The sequence below is a fragment of the Lissotriton helveticus genome, chromosome 6 (assembly GCF_964261635.1).
Source record: "Lissotriton helveticus chromosome 6, aLisHel1.1, whole genome shotgun sequence".
Taxonomy (NCBI): domain Eukaryota; kingdom Metazoa; phylum Chordata; class Amphibia; order Caudata; family Salamandridae; genus Lissotriton; species Lissotriton helveticus.
Window position 1 is genome coordinate 1832767469 of NC_136067.1, and position 16724 is coordinate 1832784192.

Genomic DNA, 16724 nt, shown 5'->3' on the forward strand with positions numbered 1-16724 from the left:
CAGGATGGCAAAGACACACATGGCCTCCTCGCCCGTCTTTTTTCTTGCCACAGTTCTAGCTACGTGAACTCCACCCCAGTGCCAGACAGATTTTTTATTAACAAAGTAAAATCACAATCTGAAAGAGACACGTTAGTGATAGATTCCTTACCTTAGAATATCCCCAGGCGTCAGACTGGATCCGGAAATGTTTGCGTAGCAATACCCCTGCGCGTCGGTAGGCGTCGTCTGCGGCTCCGCGTCCGTCGTCGGCGTCGTTAGCGCCGGAATGACGTCGTCGGAGTACTTAGACGCCGCCCATGCGCGCTGACGTCAGTTCTTCTTTTTTCCGCGCCAGCTAGCGCAGATCCGGAGAAGCTCTACCCCTAGTCATTTTTTGGCTAACTTTTTTGATCTTTTTCGATCATTTCTTTCTTGACTCTTCGACTCTATCGGTGCCGGTAGGGATGCCCGGGTTCAAGCCCTGTTCGAAGTGCGACCGACTAATGTCGGTCACGGACCCCCATCGCCGGTGCCTGAAGTGCTTAGGCCTCGACCACCACGACCCCGCAAGCGGCTCAAGCTCCGGCAGTCGGCCCCGCGCCATTCCTGGTCCCGGTCCCACGGGAGGTCGAGGGACCGGTCGCGGGGTCGGAGTCCCCGCAGCTCCGGGAGTGGACATCGGTCGTCGGGATCCAAGTCCTCAGGTAAGAGGCATGAGAGGTCGGAGCGGCGTCATCGCTCCTCCGACCCACCCCGACGCTCGCACGATGCGGCCGGGGGTTCGGGCGACACCGCCCACGCGGCTCCGTGAGAGTCGCAAGCGTCGCCGCCTGCCCCACACCTTCGGGTCCCTGGGCACGGCGCGACGCCGGAGGAGGTCGAGCGGTACCTCATGGCCATGAAGTCCCTCCCTCCTCAGCCGGGCCCCGCGGCGCCTCCGGGCCCAGTGGTCCCGGCTGGAGGCCCTAGCAGGTCGGGTGCTTCGGCCCGACGCCGCCGGGTGCTTCGGCCCCGGCGCCGCCAGCGACTTTGGTCCCGGCGCCGCAGGGCCTCACAGGATCCGCTTCCGGATCCGGGTCGTCGCCGGTCGACCTCACGACCTCACCGCCGCCGGCCCCGAGGGTGTCGCCCCCGGCGCCCATTGTGGACGCCGTCCCCAGTCTTCCCTTCGGTCCGACTCTGGCGCCGGAACGGCGCCGTTGGGCGCCGCTTCCGACGGCCTTTGGAGATTTCTATTTCCATGAGGAGGCCCAGTCTATTGACCCTGGATTACAGGAGACTGATGACGGAGGTGATTGGGAGGGGTCTGAGGACCCTCTGGCACGGGACTGCCAGTCACAGGAGGACTGGACATATGAGCTTGGGGAGGCCAGTGGTGTTGACACCTCGCCAGACACTGGATTTGTCTCCCCTCCCACCGTGGCTACGGAGGAGGGGGCTGCTTACAGCGTAGTGTTGATGAGGGCAGCCAAGGCCTTGAGCCTGGAGCTCCCCGTCGCGGCCGTGAGGACTAACCTCCTCACTGAGGTTCTTAAACTGCAGGCAAGCTCAAGTGAGCCTCTGCTGCCATTTAATGAAGCCCTGTGTGACGTTCTTGTGGGCACTTGGTCCAAGCCCGCCACAGGTCCGCCTGTGGATAGGAACGTGGCCAGACGCTACCGCCCGGCCCCGGGCGACCCTTGCTTTTTGTCCACCCACCCCCGAGAGCCTGGTTATCCAGGCCTCCACTTCCCAGACCGCATTCCCGACGGCCCCGCCCGATCGGGAATCCAAGAGATACGAACAGTTCGGAAAGAAAGTGTTCTCGTCCCTGAGTTTGGGACTGCGGTCTGTCAACACTGCGTGTCTCTTGGGCCGCTACACCCACACCCTGTGGGACGCAGTCGCGGACGTGCTGCCACAATGCCCGGAGGAGGTCCGGGCTAAACTCGCCCAAGCCCTTGTGGAGGGTCGAGATGCGGCACGATACTCTATCCGGTGTGGACTGGATACCACGGACACACTGGGCAGGGCGATGGCAACGACGGTGGCGGTTCGACGCCACGCCTGGTTGAGGTCCGCCAATTTCTCGGCCGATGTCCAGGCCACCCTCCTGGATATGCCGTTCGATGGCCGTCGCCTTTTTGGCGACAAGGCAGACCATGCGCTGGAGCGTTTTAAGGACTCCAGGGCTACGGCCAAGTCCTTAGGCCTCTCGGCCATGCGCCAGCAATCGGGTGCCTTTCGCTCCTTTCGTGGCCACGGAAGGGGCGCCCCCACACGTGCTGCCAGCCACGCACCGCAGAATACCCAGCAGCGCGGTGGCGGCCGTGGAAACCGCCGTGGCGGCGGTCGGGGTCAACAGTCCACACCTCCCTCCGCAGCACCTGCCTCAAAACCTTCCTAGTCCGAGTTTTCAGGCCCATGTGACCCCTGTGGGAGGCAGGGTTCGCCATCACCACTTCCGCTGGCGCACTGTCACATCGGACAAGTGGGTGCTGCAAATCGTTCGAAGGGGCTACTCCCTCCCCTTCGAGGCGACTCCTCCAGCCATGCCACCGCAATTCCACCGCGTGTCGGGGGATCACTTGCAACTTCTGCAAGAGGAAGTCACGGCCCTCTTGGCCAAGGGGGCCATCGAGCGCGTTCCTGGGCCAGAAGTAGGGTGTGGATGTTACTCCCACTACTTTCTGGTACCCAAGAAGGGCAAGGGGGGCCTGCGCCCGATCTTGGACCTACGGAACGTCAACGGCTTCCTCCGTCAAGAGAAGTTCAAGATGCTGACTTTGGCTCAGGTCTTAGCTGCCCTGGACCCCGGAGACTGGATGGTAGCGTTGGACTTGCAGGACGCTTACTTTCACATCCCCGTCCTGCCGGCCCACCGGCGTTACCTGCGGTTCACGGTAGGCCACGAGCACTTTCAGTTTACCGTGCTCCCCTTCGGCCTTACCAGCGCCCCACGGGTGTTCACGAAAGTGATGGCGGTGGTCGCAGCTCATCTGCGCAGGTTAGGGGTGTCAGTCTTCCCCTACCTCGACGACTGGTTGTTGAAGGCGGGCTCGCCCCAGACAGTCGTCAGCCACCTCCAGACTACGGCCGACCTCCTGCACTTGCTGGGGTTCTCCATCAATGTGCCGAAGTCGCACCTGTGTCCCTCTCAGAAGCTCCTCTTCATCGGAGCGGTTCTAGACTCGGCGCAGTTTCGGGTTTACCCTCCCGAACAGCGGGTTCGGGATATTCAGGCTCTGGTTCCCATCTTTCAGCCTTTATCCCGAGTCTCGGTCAGGTTGACGCTGCGGCTTCTGGGGCTGATGGCCTCCTGCATCCTTCTGGTGCGTCACGCCCGGTGGCGGATGCGGGCTCTGCAGTGGGACCTGAAGTTTCAGTGGGCCCAGCATCAGGGCAACTTGTCCGATCATGTCTTGATCTCGGAGGGCGCTGCAAGACAGTTGCAGTGGTGGCTCAGGGACCGCGATTGGGTCAGTGGCAGATCCCTTTCCCTACCCCACCCGGAGCACGTAGTTGTGACGGACGCGTCCCTCCAGGGCTGGGGTGTCCACATGGGAGAGGCGGAGATCAGAGGACTCTGGTCTCCGGCGGAGGCCGGCTTCACATCAACCTGTTGGAGCTACGGGCGATTCGTCTAGCACTGAAGGCCTTCCTCCCCTCTGTCCGGGGGAGTGTAGTGCAGGTGTTCACGGACAACACCACCGCCATGTGGTACTGCAACAAACAGGGCGGGGTGGGGTCGTGGACCCTTTGCCAGGAGGCTCTGCGCCTCTGGCAATGGCTGGAAAGTCAGGGTGTGACCCTGGTGGTTCAACACCTGGCAGGTTCTCTGAATGCCAGGGCGGACAAACTCAGCCGTCGGTGCATGATGGATCACGAATGGCGTCTGAACTCGGACGTGGCGCAAGGCCTCTTTCAGCAATGGGGAGAGCCTTGGTTAGATCTATTCGCCACCGAAGAGAACGCGCAATGTCATCAGTTCTGCGCGTTGGAATTTCCAAGGCGGCGCTCGCTCGGAGACACTTTTCGTCGCGAGTGGAGTTGCGGTCTGTTGTACGCCTTTCCGCCTATACCACTTCTGCCCAGAGTGCTGAAGAAGATCAGGCGCGACCGGGCCCAGGTTATCCTTGTGGCTCCGGACTGGGCACGAAGATACTGGTATCCCGAGCTACTCAGCATGTCAGTAGATCCCCCGATTCGTCTGCCTCTTCGGGAGGACCTTCTGTCGCAGCAGCAGGGGACGGTCCTCCACCCGAACCTGTCCAGTCTCCACCTACAAGCTTGGAGATTGAGCGGCGACAGTTGAGGCCATTTGACTTGCCTCCCGAAGTCTGTAATGTCATTCTGGCGGCCAGGCGGCCCTCCACAAAGTCGGTATACGCCTGCAGGTGGAACAGATTTGTGGCATGGTGCACAGCAAAGGCTGTGGATCCACTCTCTGCCCCCCTTTCTGAGGTTCTCCCCTTCCTTCTTTCTCTTGCCCAGCAGGGCTCTGCTCTGGGCACTGTCAAGGGCTACCTTTCTGCCCTTTCTGCCTTCTTACGGCTACCTGATCAGCCTTCTTTGTTCAAGTCCCCTATTGTAAATCGATTTCTTAAGGGCATCACGCATATGTTCCCTCCTGTTCCCTTCGTGATGCCCCAGTGGGACTTGAACCTTGTTCTTACCTTCCTGATGTGCGCTCCCTTTGAGCCACTTCACAACTGTCCTCTTCGTCTTCTGACTCTAAAGACTGCTTTCCTGGTTGCCATCACCTCTGCCAGGAGAGTTAGTGAGCTCCAGGCCCTTTCTTGTACCCCACCTTTCCTTTCTGTCCATCCGGACAAGGTTGTGTTGCGTACTAAGCCATCTTTCCTGCCCAAGGTTGTCTCAGCCTTCCACATCGGGCAGTCCATCACCTTGCCTACCTTCTTTCCGCCTCCGCATCCCTCTAAAGAGGAAGAGCGGCTCCACCGTCTGGACCCAAAACGTGCGCTCTCTTTCTATTTGGATCGCACACGCCAGTTCCGGGTGGATGACCAACTCTTTGTTGGTTACGTGGGCGCTAAGAAGGGAAAGGCGGTACACAAGCGGACCATCTCCCGGTGGATCATCTTGTGTATCCAGGCTTGTTACTCCATGGCTAAGAAGGAGCCCCCTGTTGGATTCAGGGCTCATTCCACTCGGGCCACGGCGACTACAACTGCCCTGGGCCGGGGAGTGCCCTTGCAGGACATTTGCCAGGCAGCTACGTGGGCCTCGCTGCACACGTTCGCACGACACTACTGCCTGGACAGTCAAGTCCGGAGGGATGGCTTCTTTGGCCGTTCCGTCCTCCAGGACTTTCTGGTGTAATTATTGGTTCGCAGACCCACCACCGGGGTTGGCATTGCTGGGGTATCTATTCTAAGGTAAGGAATCTATCACTAACGTGTCTCTTTCAGATGCACAAGTTACTATTTGTGTAACGATATATCTGTAAGAGACATTAGTTAGTGATAGATTCCTTACCGACCCACCCATCCTCCCCGTTCTGCGAACCGATATCTAGGGTTAAGGTCATCCCCTTTCAGGGCCCTAGTTTCTTGGCACCAGTGTTGGTTCTATCATGGCTCTGCGTATCTGGCGCGGAAAAGCTGTGTATCAGAACTGACGTCAGCGCGCATGGGCGGCGTCTAAGTACTCCGACGACGTCATTCCGGCGCTAACGACGCCGACGACGGACGCGGAGCCGCAGACGACGCCTACCGACGCGCAGGGGTATTGCTACGCAAAAATTTCCGGATCCAGTCTGACGCCTGGGGATATTCTAAGGTAAGGAATCTATCACTAACTAATGTCTCTTACAGATATATCGTTACACAAGTAGTAACTTGTGCAACACAGCAAAGTATTCACATTAACTTGTTGGGAAACGCCCCCAAGAAGTAGATAGAGTTATTCAAATGAACACTTGCCGATGTTAACAAACGTTCCCAGTGTAGCGTTTTAAGAGACGCTATCTGTGTAGCTAGCGCGCTCGCGCTAAGAACCACAGGAGCCGGTACTTTGGTTGCGCACGCGGCTCCGACTGCCTAGCCGAGGCCACGCCCTTTTATTTATACGCGCGAGCGTCTGACGTCACGCGTCAGCGCTCGCCTTTCCCGACGGCGTGGGTAGGCTGGAATGCCACCTCGCGCGTCGGAACACTACATTCCTTCCAACCTTTATTAAACAATAACATTTATAAGAACATAGTAATCAGTCAAAACGATGGATCTGTTACCAGTCTATCAGCCTTAGTTCATGATGGTCACACCAGATAGTCGGCCAGCTGGGAAGACGGTGCCTGGTTCTTTCGCAGGCCATATCTGGACTGTCCGCCTCTAGAGAGGGCCACTTCCGGGGTCCTGCGCTCGGGGGTGTCCGGCTCCCCCCTGGATGAGGGAGAGCTGGGCAGGTCACCCCTGGGAGTGGCAGGCAGGGACTGGTATTAAGGTCCACTGGATCGTCCTCGCCCCCGGGGTACTGGTCTGCTTCCTGGTCTTCGCGCTGTTGACTCGGGTGCAGTCCTTCCAGTTCGGACCCGGGGCATGGAGGGGTTCCGGGGTGTGCTCTCTTGAAAAAGGATACGTCTCTGGTGACGGTTTCAGCTCCTCTCTGGGCGGTCATCATCGTGCCGGTCCGGCGGGTGACAGTCCATGGTCTGTGTTCGAAAGGGAGCCTGAACTTGCTCCCTGGATATCGATCCTTGACATACACTTGGTCTTGCAACTGAATAGGCGACTCTTTGGCTCCTCTCCGCTTACTGGCCTGATCATTTGAGCGAGTCCTGTTGGCTAGGGTCCTCTCCTCGCTGGCCTGTGCCGGGACCCAGGTTGGGTGGTGTGGGAGTGTGTCACTCACTGCTCGGCCCATTGTTGCCGTTCCTGGAGATGTGCGGGATCATCCTATACTCTCTTAGGAAGCTGTAAATCGCTCTCTCCAGCGGAGATCCATCCGCCAAGGCAATTCGTATTGTTTTATTGAGAGTGCGCATGAATCTTTCCACTTCCCCATTGGCTTGGGGCCAGCGTGGGGTGATCTTGCGATGATGAATTCCTCATCCTTTTAGATATTCTGCAAACTCTTGCCCCTGGAAGGGGGGTCCATTGTCCATTTTAACCACCTCAAAGATGCCGTGTGTGGCGATGGTTTTCTCAAATTTGGCTATCACTTCCGTGGCTGTCTGGCTCCCTACTATTTCCACTTCCGGGTACTTGGTGAAATCATCGATGATGACTAGGGCATAACGTCCATCCGGGAGGTGCCCAAAATCTGCGCTCACGCACTCCCACGGTCTCTGGGGATTTTCTTCCGTCACCACTGGGTGTGGGCGATCCGCCTGCCCCGCTGCTTGGCACCAGTTGCAGGTCCTCACCGTTTGTTCGATCCTGGCATCCATGCCGGGGAACCAGATTTTGGCTCTTAGTCTGCTTTTGGTTTTCACCATTCCCTGGTGTCCTCGGTGTGCCAGGTCCACTGCTTGCTGGGTGAGGCTGGCCGGCATTCTGGGGCCTCGTAAGAGACATCCTTGGCTGTCGACGGACAGCTCCCCTTTTACCCTCAGGATAGATTCCAGCGTTAGTCTGGCGTGGGGTGTTCTTCTGCCCAGGGACTCTTGAATGGCCTTCCAATCTCCTGACCTGACTGCGTCCGCCGCCATCTGAATGCATTCGTCTCCTTTCGAGGCTTTGACGATGGCGGCCAAGCTCATGGGGAGGGGTTGTGATCTTTCTGTCACCAAACGGACGTATTCCTCCGTGTCCTCTGCCTCCGCTCTCTCCTTGTTGGTGGCTGGCCGCGGATGCCTCGACAGGTAATCCGCCGGATTGGTGGATCCCGGTTTGTACTCCACGCGGTAGTCATAGCCTTGGAGCTGGAGTATCCATTTTTCAATCCTGGGTGGCGCTTTAGACGCAGACCATTGGAATAGGGGTATTAGCGGCTTGTGGTCAGTTGCTACTGTGAAGTGGTGCCCATACACGTAGACGTGAAAGTGTCGGCAGGCCCAATGAATGGCGATGGCCTCTCGCTCAATTTGCGAGTATCCTTGCTCTGTTTCAGTTAGGGACCGGCTGGCATAGGCAATGGGCGCCCACTCTCCATTGTTCTGAAGTTGAGCCAACACTGCTCCCAGTCCATGGGGGCTCGCATCCACGGCCACGTTGGTGGGCTTCGCAGGATCAAAGTACGACAAAGTGGTTTCTGCCGACAGGGCCGCTTTTGTTGCCTGGAAAGCATGCTCTTGTTCAGGGCCCCACTGCCATGTGGTCGTGGACTTTGTCAGTTCCCTGAGAGGCTTAGTAAGGTTGGATAGGTCAGGGATGAAGCGCCCACAGAAATTTACCATGCCCAAAAAGCTTCTTGCTTCTGAGATGTTTGTAGGGGCAGGAGCTTCTTGGACGTCTTTTACCTTGTCCGGATCCGGGGCCACTCCTTGATCAGAGAAAGTGTATCCAAAGAAACTGATTTTGTTCTGCAGGAATTGACATTTTTCGCGGTGCAGAGTAAGGCCGGACTCTTGGATTCTCTTTAGAACTCCTCTCAGTCTTTGATGGTGCTCTTCCCCCGTTGATGCGTAGATCAATAGATCATCGCTCACGTTTAGTACTCCGGGGAGGCCACTGAGGACCTCTCTGATAGTATTCTGGAATACTTCTGCGGCACTTGAGATACCGAAATTCAGGCGTCGGTAGCTTCTGAGGCCTACATGGGTAGAGAAGGTGGTGATGTACCTCGAGTCAGGATGGAGCGGCAGCTGGTGATTTTCGTTTAGTCGTGCTGGATTTCTGTCTTGAAACACCCAATCAGTGGGATGGGCGTCTTTTGTCCGTATGCAAATACTCGGATCTTCGCCTCTCGTAGCGGAGGCTCGGTGCGTAGTTGGTGGTATACGTTGGCGGCCATTAGTTCAATTGATGCCCCCGTGTCGATGGTTGCCTTTACCTCCTGTTGGTGGATCCTGATGCGACACTTCGGGAGGCGGCGCTTCTCTCTTTGTGGCTGGTTGATTGCGAATACATAGTGGACTGGGTACTCTTCGGTGTCATCGTCCATGTCTTCGCTATCCGGGTCTTCTCGCACCGCATGTGCGGCTTCTTTCTTGACCCTGGTGGATCTGAATACTGCTGCGAAATGATTCATCCACCCGCATGCGCTACACTTCTTCCCTTTTGCTGGGCAGTCCTGCATGCGGTGAGGTTGGCCTCCACAGTATCCACACTCTTTCTTCTTGGTGTCTAGCGGTTTCTTCCCCCCAGTTTGTCGCACTTTGGGCCTTACCACGTTCACCTTCTCGGCCACGTGTACTTGTTCCATCTTGATGGGGCGGTGTAGGGCTGCTTCCATGTGCGACGCCCTTGCCTGCGACAGTTCCTTCGAGCGGCCTAGTGTGAGGATGTCCGCTAGGGGCTTGCCGTCTTCCTGGAGGATGGCCACCCGGAGCTTGGATGAGTAACACCCTTGGATGATCTGCCCTCGGATATCCTCCTGTTCGTCACGGAATCCACACGTGCTCGCTAGTTCTTTCAGTCGGCCGTGGAACGCATCTAGGGATTCTTCGGCCTCCTGCTTGGCCTGGCGAAAAATTTATTTTTCGTAGTCCCTGTTTGCCATGGGCTCGAAGTGAGCATTTAGAGCGGTCAGTAGCGTGAGGTAAGTCTTTGGCGTTGCTTCCGTGATGGTCTTATATATACGGTGGATATCTTTGCCTCCCAGGTGGAGTAGTAGGGCTCTGCGCCTTTTTCTTGATATGCCCGCTCCCTCGAAGTATATTTGGAGTCGATCGGTCCAATCTCTCCAGCGTGGAGCGAGGGATGACGGGTTGCCATCAACGACAAACGGCTCAAGGGCGGGGATCGACGCCATTTTGGCACGTGCTCAGCGCGCTGCGTGGGCCTTGTCTTCCCCTTTTCCTTGGTAGTCCAGTGTCAGAGCGACACCCTGAGTTTCCTCCTTTGGGCACAGTTCCTTTCCTTCCCTCCACCGGGGTAATTCAGGCAGAGTGACGCAGCTTCGTGAGGCGGGCCTTGGAGCTATAAACAGGCATGGATGCTCCGCCTGGCCAACAGTCAAAGCGGGCCGCTCTGCTGTGGCTTACCCACCACAGGGCCAATGCGGGTATTGGTTCCGGGGCCCCGAAGGGCGAGCGCATACCTCCGTTGTCGTCCACCTGCGCGGTATCAGTGACCTCTGGTAGGCCTTCCTGAGCTGTCCTGCCCTCTCAGGGCACACCATCCGGCAGCACAACACCTCTCACAGCATGGGGCAGGCATCTGCCCCAGTGGGTTCAGAGCTACTCCCTCGTCGCCAGTGTAGCGTTTTAAGAGACGCTATCTGTGTAGCTAGCGCGCTCGCGCTAAGAACCACAGGAGCCGGTACTTTGATTGCGCACGCGGCTCCGACTGCCTAGCCGAGGCCACGCCCTTTTATTTATACGAGCGAGCGTCTGACGTCACGAGTCAGCGCTCGCCTTTCCCGACGGCGTGGGTAGGCTGGAATGCCACCTCGTGCATCGGAACACTACACCCAGGTCGTCAGATCCTGTCTCGAATTAGCAATTTTTTCTACTGAGCATTTCGCTATCGGGTGGATCCTTTGGAGCTATTGGGCAGGATGCCACTGCTTTTTACAGCTTTTCCTGGTACTTACAGCAAACACAGAGGGAGGGATTTAAGAGCGAGAGAGACAAGGGAGGGATGCGAGAGTATGCAGTAAGGGAGCAGGGATAGTATGAGCATTTTCGTCAGGGTGCTGTTGGTTCTCAATCTGGCCCGGTGGGATTTTAGGACTGTGGAGAGGAAGAATTGGACTTGGAGTAAGGAGAATTACCGGAAAGTAACAAGGCCATTACTCAGGAAGCACAGAGCAGAACCTCACACACGTCGCCCCTGATCACTTCCACCTTAGCTCTCAGGCCGCAGTGCTTTTCAAACAGGACACAGATGTCCCCCGGTGAGGGATCCACTTGGAAGCCAGCAGTGTAAATTAGGATTGGCTAAAATAATTGGTAAATCAACACAAGTGATCCTGCCTATCCAAGCATACTTCGAAATGGGGATTAAATGAAGGGCTTGTTTACTTTAAGTTATTGGTATTCTGGCTTCTGAGAGCTCAGTGTGTAATATCTTGGCGGGAGATGAGCGAAGAGGATGTTTTACTGGTTCCTAGTTCGCATTCCGCTTGTGGAGAATAAAGACATATTGTCCTCAGTTATGCACTGAGGCAACTTTCGGTAAACCAAACACAACACCTGATGTTTGTGCAACAGAAACATCAGGCAAAAAAACAAACACATCAACATTCAAAAGAGGGAAACTGGTGGGTTGTACATGCAAACTGGGGAGCAGTCCCCCATCCCCATAATTTGCAATGGTGGCTGGTGAGTTATGAATGTTTAAACATATTTACCGTACATTTACCTTTTCAATGCTGACCCTCTCTCACTACTGTAGGGTAGGGCACTCAGCACAACCAAGTTGGCTCTTCCTGTGGGGGCTACTGTAGCTTGGTGGGTGCTGTAATAGGAGATTAGTATAATCCTATGCTACATGAGTGAATGGTGTTTCCCAAATCACACTTCCTCCTTTTGTTATAGCTTCCTTTACCTTTACTGTTGGACTTGGCCCTCTATGCAGGGTCGCCCCCAAACTTTTCCCTTCACCCCTCCTGTTTTCTGAATTATGTGCTTGTTGGCATTAGGACTCTGTGCACTTTAAAACCAAGGAGCGTGTGCTCTCGCCTTAAAACATGGTGTCAATGGCTTAGACCTGATTGGGCTATTTAATTTACCTATAGGTCTCTACATGTTTCTTCATCACCACCCATACCCTCCCTGTTGCTTCCTCCCACCAACATATTTCATCCCCAGCCCTCCATAATTCGATGCTCCCCTCACTGTTTTACTTCACCCATCCTTGTTTTTTTTCTTTTTGCCGATCTAACTTGCATTGGCAAATAAAAGAATAAAAGTAATAGTGTCATTTTGTAATCATACTCATCTATTCTCAATCAAAAGTAAGCGTTATTAAATGTAAAACATGTAACCCAATGTTATCCAATTGGAGAGACAGTCCTTGTAGTAATGAAAATTAATTTAGGAGTTTTTCACTACAAGGGAACGTAAAACTTTTTTTAAAAACACGTCCTACCATTTAAATACACTGCACCCTGCTCTGTGGTCTGTTTAGGGCCTACCTTTGGGGTGACATATGTTTTAAAAAGGAAGGTTTAGGCCTGGCAAAAGGTTTAATTTGCTAGGTCGAACTGGCAGTTTAAAACTGCGCACAGGCTGCAATAGCAGGCCTGAGATATGTTTAAAAGGGCTACTTAATTGGGTGGCACAATGAGTGCTTCAGGCCCCCTAGTAGCATTTAATTTACAAGTCCTGGGTACATGTAGTACATATACTAGAGACCTATATGTAAATTAAATAGTCCAACCTTGAGCAGGAGTATTCTGGAGTAATCGGATCTATGCAGGATTCTGAGCTGGGCCTGCCGGAATCTCGCTCTAATCGCTACCTCTCCCATGCCGCCTGTATGGCCCTCAACGGATCACGCGAGTTGTTGATTATTTTCTTATGTACTATAGAGTGGCCTCGTCAAAGATCGGGTCCAATAGCAGCCGATCCTCCGGGGGGGGGGGGGGGGGCTGAAGGGAGGGGTAGTAATCTGGTAGTTGATCCCCTTCTAGAATATATCTCAGAAGTGCACATGCCTCTTTCTGAATAGGAGTGTTTTCAGCATAGCCACAACTGTTTACCTAGATTTACAATATTGTAAATGCTGCTGCCCCACGTTGAGTGGAATAATAGTAAATGTGCAAGGGTGTTATTAGCAGGGCGAAGGATGGAACAGCAGTGACTATACAAAATGTTTCCCAGACAAAGCACATTGAGAACCACTACTAATCCGTAATAACCAAATACATGACTACTCCAATCCTCTTAGCCTTAAACAGGATTACAAGCACTCTGTAAAATGTGTCTCTGTGCCTTACAGTGCAATGGCCTGCTTCTGTTGGGCTTTAATTTCATCATTTACTAAATCCCATTACCAGACGTTCCTCAGTTCCTGGAAGACGATGACGTGACCTATGTATCTATCCCATGACAGGGCTACTTTAGGGCCATTCACCACCAATGATCGGTCGCCTCTTCACCACGAGGTCCTGGTGACATTAGACACAAGTCCTGGGCTCCCCCTTTGAAAAGCAAGAGTTCTCAGTGGCCGTGCATTGCCTGGATAATGAGAGCCGATAAAATGAAGCGCGCATCGACTCTGTAGCGCCTCCTTTTAGTAGCTCTTGTTCAAAGAGCTATGATAAAGAAATGTTCGGGCTGATTCACAAAGCCATGTAAGAGTATGTAAAGGAGTATTTCTGTAGTACTCTTTTATATACTCTTACTTGCCGCTGTGAACTGCCCATAAAACATCTACGATTGGAATACACTAGCAATATTTGAGTTTTTGTCAGAATAAAGTTTATTTAGATCATTGATCTTTAAACCACAAAGAATACACATTTTTTTAAATTCTTAAAATAATTACAAAAACATCTCATTCCATTAAGAACTATGAATTTTCATATCCTCCAATATTTGAGTTATATTTAAATACAATTAGTACAATGAGGAAGGACTGTGCCTGCTTTGCACTTTTACTGGTAGGAAGTTAAGCCTTTCAGGGCTGATTCATGAAGGTGTGTAAGAGTAGGTAAAAGAGTGCTCCTGTTCCACTACTTCCTACTCTCAAAGATTCTTTTGTGTATCGGCCCCATGGTGCGACTGATCGCACATGTGAATGCTGAAGTCAGTGTTGGGAGGTGTGCGACATAGATGTGCAGTGTTGGTTGTCAAAGGTGAAGGCCGCAGACAATTTCCTGGACCGAGGACATATACACGCCAGTGTAGAAGAAAGTGGTGTAGGCATGACCCTGCAGGTCGAGGCATTTTGCGATGACCTTGAGACATTGCAGCAAACCTAGGGGGCTTATGTACAAGCCCCTTGAGCTGCCATTACGTCACTTTTTCCCATTTTAAAGGGAAGCACGGGAGGTGCAAGGGGCTTCTAAATAAGCTCCCGAGTTTCAAAGGTAAGACAAAAAGTTGCAAAAACCAAGAGGCAGATGGGTGGAGGTCTAGAGTCCTGGTACAGGATCCAGATAATGACTATGCAGGGGACGAGGCATCAATCAATCAATCAGGGATTTATATAGCGCAACTACTCATCCGTGAGGGTCTCACGGTGCTGGGAGGAGGGAGTGACAGGGGGCTGATGATCCGTCTGGGCGCAGGGGGGTTCAGTCGAAGACCAGTTCTTAAGGTCCTTCCTGAATTGAATCAGCGACTGGGATTGCCTGAGGTGGAGGGGCAGGGTGTTCCAGGTCTTGGCTGGGAGAAGGATCTTACTCTGGCTTTGGTCTTGTGGATGTGTTGGATCATCAGGTTCTTCGACAAAAGCATGTATTTTAATTTAGTCTGCACCAGTAGATCTATTTGCTGAACATCCCTATGAGTGAATCTGCTATTAAATCTACTTTTTCCTTGCAGAAAAATGTTATGTTATGGGAGCATGGTTACTCCATTCGGAGTGTCCCCGGGCTAGGCTTCCACAGGCCACAAGTTTTCCACAATACACTCCAGTACTCACTTAAAGTTGTCGAAAAAAACCATATTTGATTGTTTTAAATATACGGTTTTGATAGCATGGTCACGTATGGTGGGACGCGGTTTAACATGGAATGGACAGACTGCCTCTGTGCAGCAGAGATGTTGTGCCCATTGCACAAGCTGTTGGGAAAGTCAGTTTTCTAAATTCAGCATTGAGTGTCCATTGGGGCTTGTGCAGCTCTACAGACACGTCTGCGGCTGGCTTCACATTGCTATAAGCCCTTCTCTCCCACGGGCTTTTCTTTTTCTCAGTTTCCTGTCAGATATAATTTTCCAAAACCTACCTCGGTACTTTCAAATTGGTTCATAACACCCTGGACGTGTAATAGTCCAAATACACCGACAGACATAACACTTCCTATTTAGTGTGTAGTGAATAAGCGCTACAATTTTCAATTGCGCTGTGCCTTACAAGTGCCCATGCAAAACGTTCGCAAATATACCCCTGAATGTAAGAGAAGAAAGGAGATGAGGAAATTCCACTTAACTACTTAAAATAATTTTAACTGAAATCAATTGCTAGAAAAACCGACTTATGGGCTACCTAAAATTGCAGTTGATTTCAGTTGCAGCTGACCAGTGCCCAAATGCATCTTTATTTAACTGGTAGAATTTCACCTTCTGTGTTCAACAAATATATAATAGTCTAACAGAACACGCATACGCCACAATTACCATTTTCAAACAGCAACTGAAATTTCTACCCGGGTTGGGAGGTCACTTCTAGCTCTTTTTGTTAGCACAGCATGACTGACAAAATAAAACTTCAACTCTGGCAAGAAAAAAACACGTATGAACTTGAATCCCCGCATGCCATTCCGCACCAAAGTATCTACATCAGCCGCCTCGAAACGTTTCCTCTCAAAACTAGGAACAAAGTTTTAATTTTTAATTTTGAAGAGAACGAGAGGAAGGTGGCGCTTTGTAGACAATATTACAAGACTTACCGGTGTCCCGGGGCCGCTCCCCGTCACCTGGGCTGTGCAGACACCCCCGCTGCAGGGAGAGAGGCTGTTTGTGTCTTGGGCAGAGACCGGCGCACCTGCCCCCACTGGATACACGTGTGCTCCTCTGTCTCTCCGCCGCCTGAGGGGCACGGAGACAGCTGGGCCCGGGCAGCGCTCAGGCGAAGAGGGCCCTACGAGCAGCGCGTACTTGTTGCCTCTTCTCCCCTTGGGCCTCAAGTCAGGGAAGGCAGGGGCGAGGCGAGGCTAAATCTAGTCCTCCGGTGCAGCCCCAGCGCGCCTCCTCCCGGCGCACGAGCCGCAGTTACCAAGGAGACCCATCTAAGCCTATTTGGCCACAATAAGTATTATCTGTGGGGAGAGCATGTTCCACGCGCCGCTCAGCGTGAGGAGGAGCAGCGCGCGCGGGATAACAAGGAGGCACGTGCCGACTCATCAGGCTCCCGCGCGCCCCAGGGCAGGGGAGGCGAGGCTGGCAGGGCAAAGCGTCCCACGGGCACTCAAAAGTTATTTACAACACACGAGCACATGGCAGACGTGGCGGTTCGCTCTCCAGCGGGTACCCAACGCCATTCTAGAGTTTACGTCTCAGGCATTTGCCATTTTTTTTTTTAGATGAAGCGCTTTAACAGTTTCTAAGTAAGCGCTGACCTCATCCTGGGATTCCGAAGTGGGGATGCCGTGTTAGAACTCGTGACGTCCACAGCATAACAAATACTAGAGGAAAAGTGTTATGTTTCCCGGCATTTTTTTGTTTTGTTGCTTACCGCATACTTTGATATTGATTGCTTCCTCAACATGCCATGGCATGGACGCACCAGGAACTTCTGAGGCATTCCAGTGGCCATGTTGAAACTTATCATTTTGAAACTACGTAGATGACGATTTTTGAAAAAGTAATAATCGGAGAACTTAATTTTCCCTATTGACATAAATTGAAGGAAATGCAATTTTGGGCGGGAGACAGCTAAAATAAAGCTCCCTTTGACGTAAAAAAATCGGGAGTCTCCCGTCTGAACCGGGTATGTTGCATGCATGTGATGCCCGTGATGGAGCGAGATTTAGAAATATATTTATTTCAACTCGCGAAGTTAAACTTTCATAATAAAATAATTATA

The 16724-nt window shown here is 53.0% G+C and overlaps 1 protein-coding gene across 1 annotated transcript in view; it reads right to left on the reverse strand.

The window, feature by feature from the left end:
* The window catches only part of RD3 (RD3 regulator of GUCY2D), an 88009-nt gene extending 72318 nt beyond the window's left edge, over positions 1-15691 (reverse strand). The window contains exon 1 of the mRNA XM_078647115.1: positions 15589-15691. The gene's annotated coding sequence lies outside the window, so the exon portion shown is untranslated. The remainder of the gene's footprint in view (positions 1-15588) is intronic.
* Between the last annotated feature and the right edge of the window lie 1033 nt (positions 15692-16724).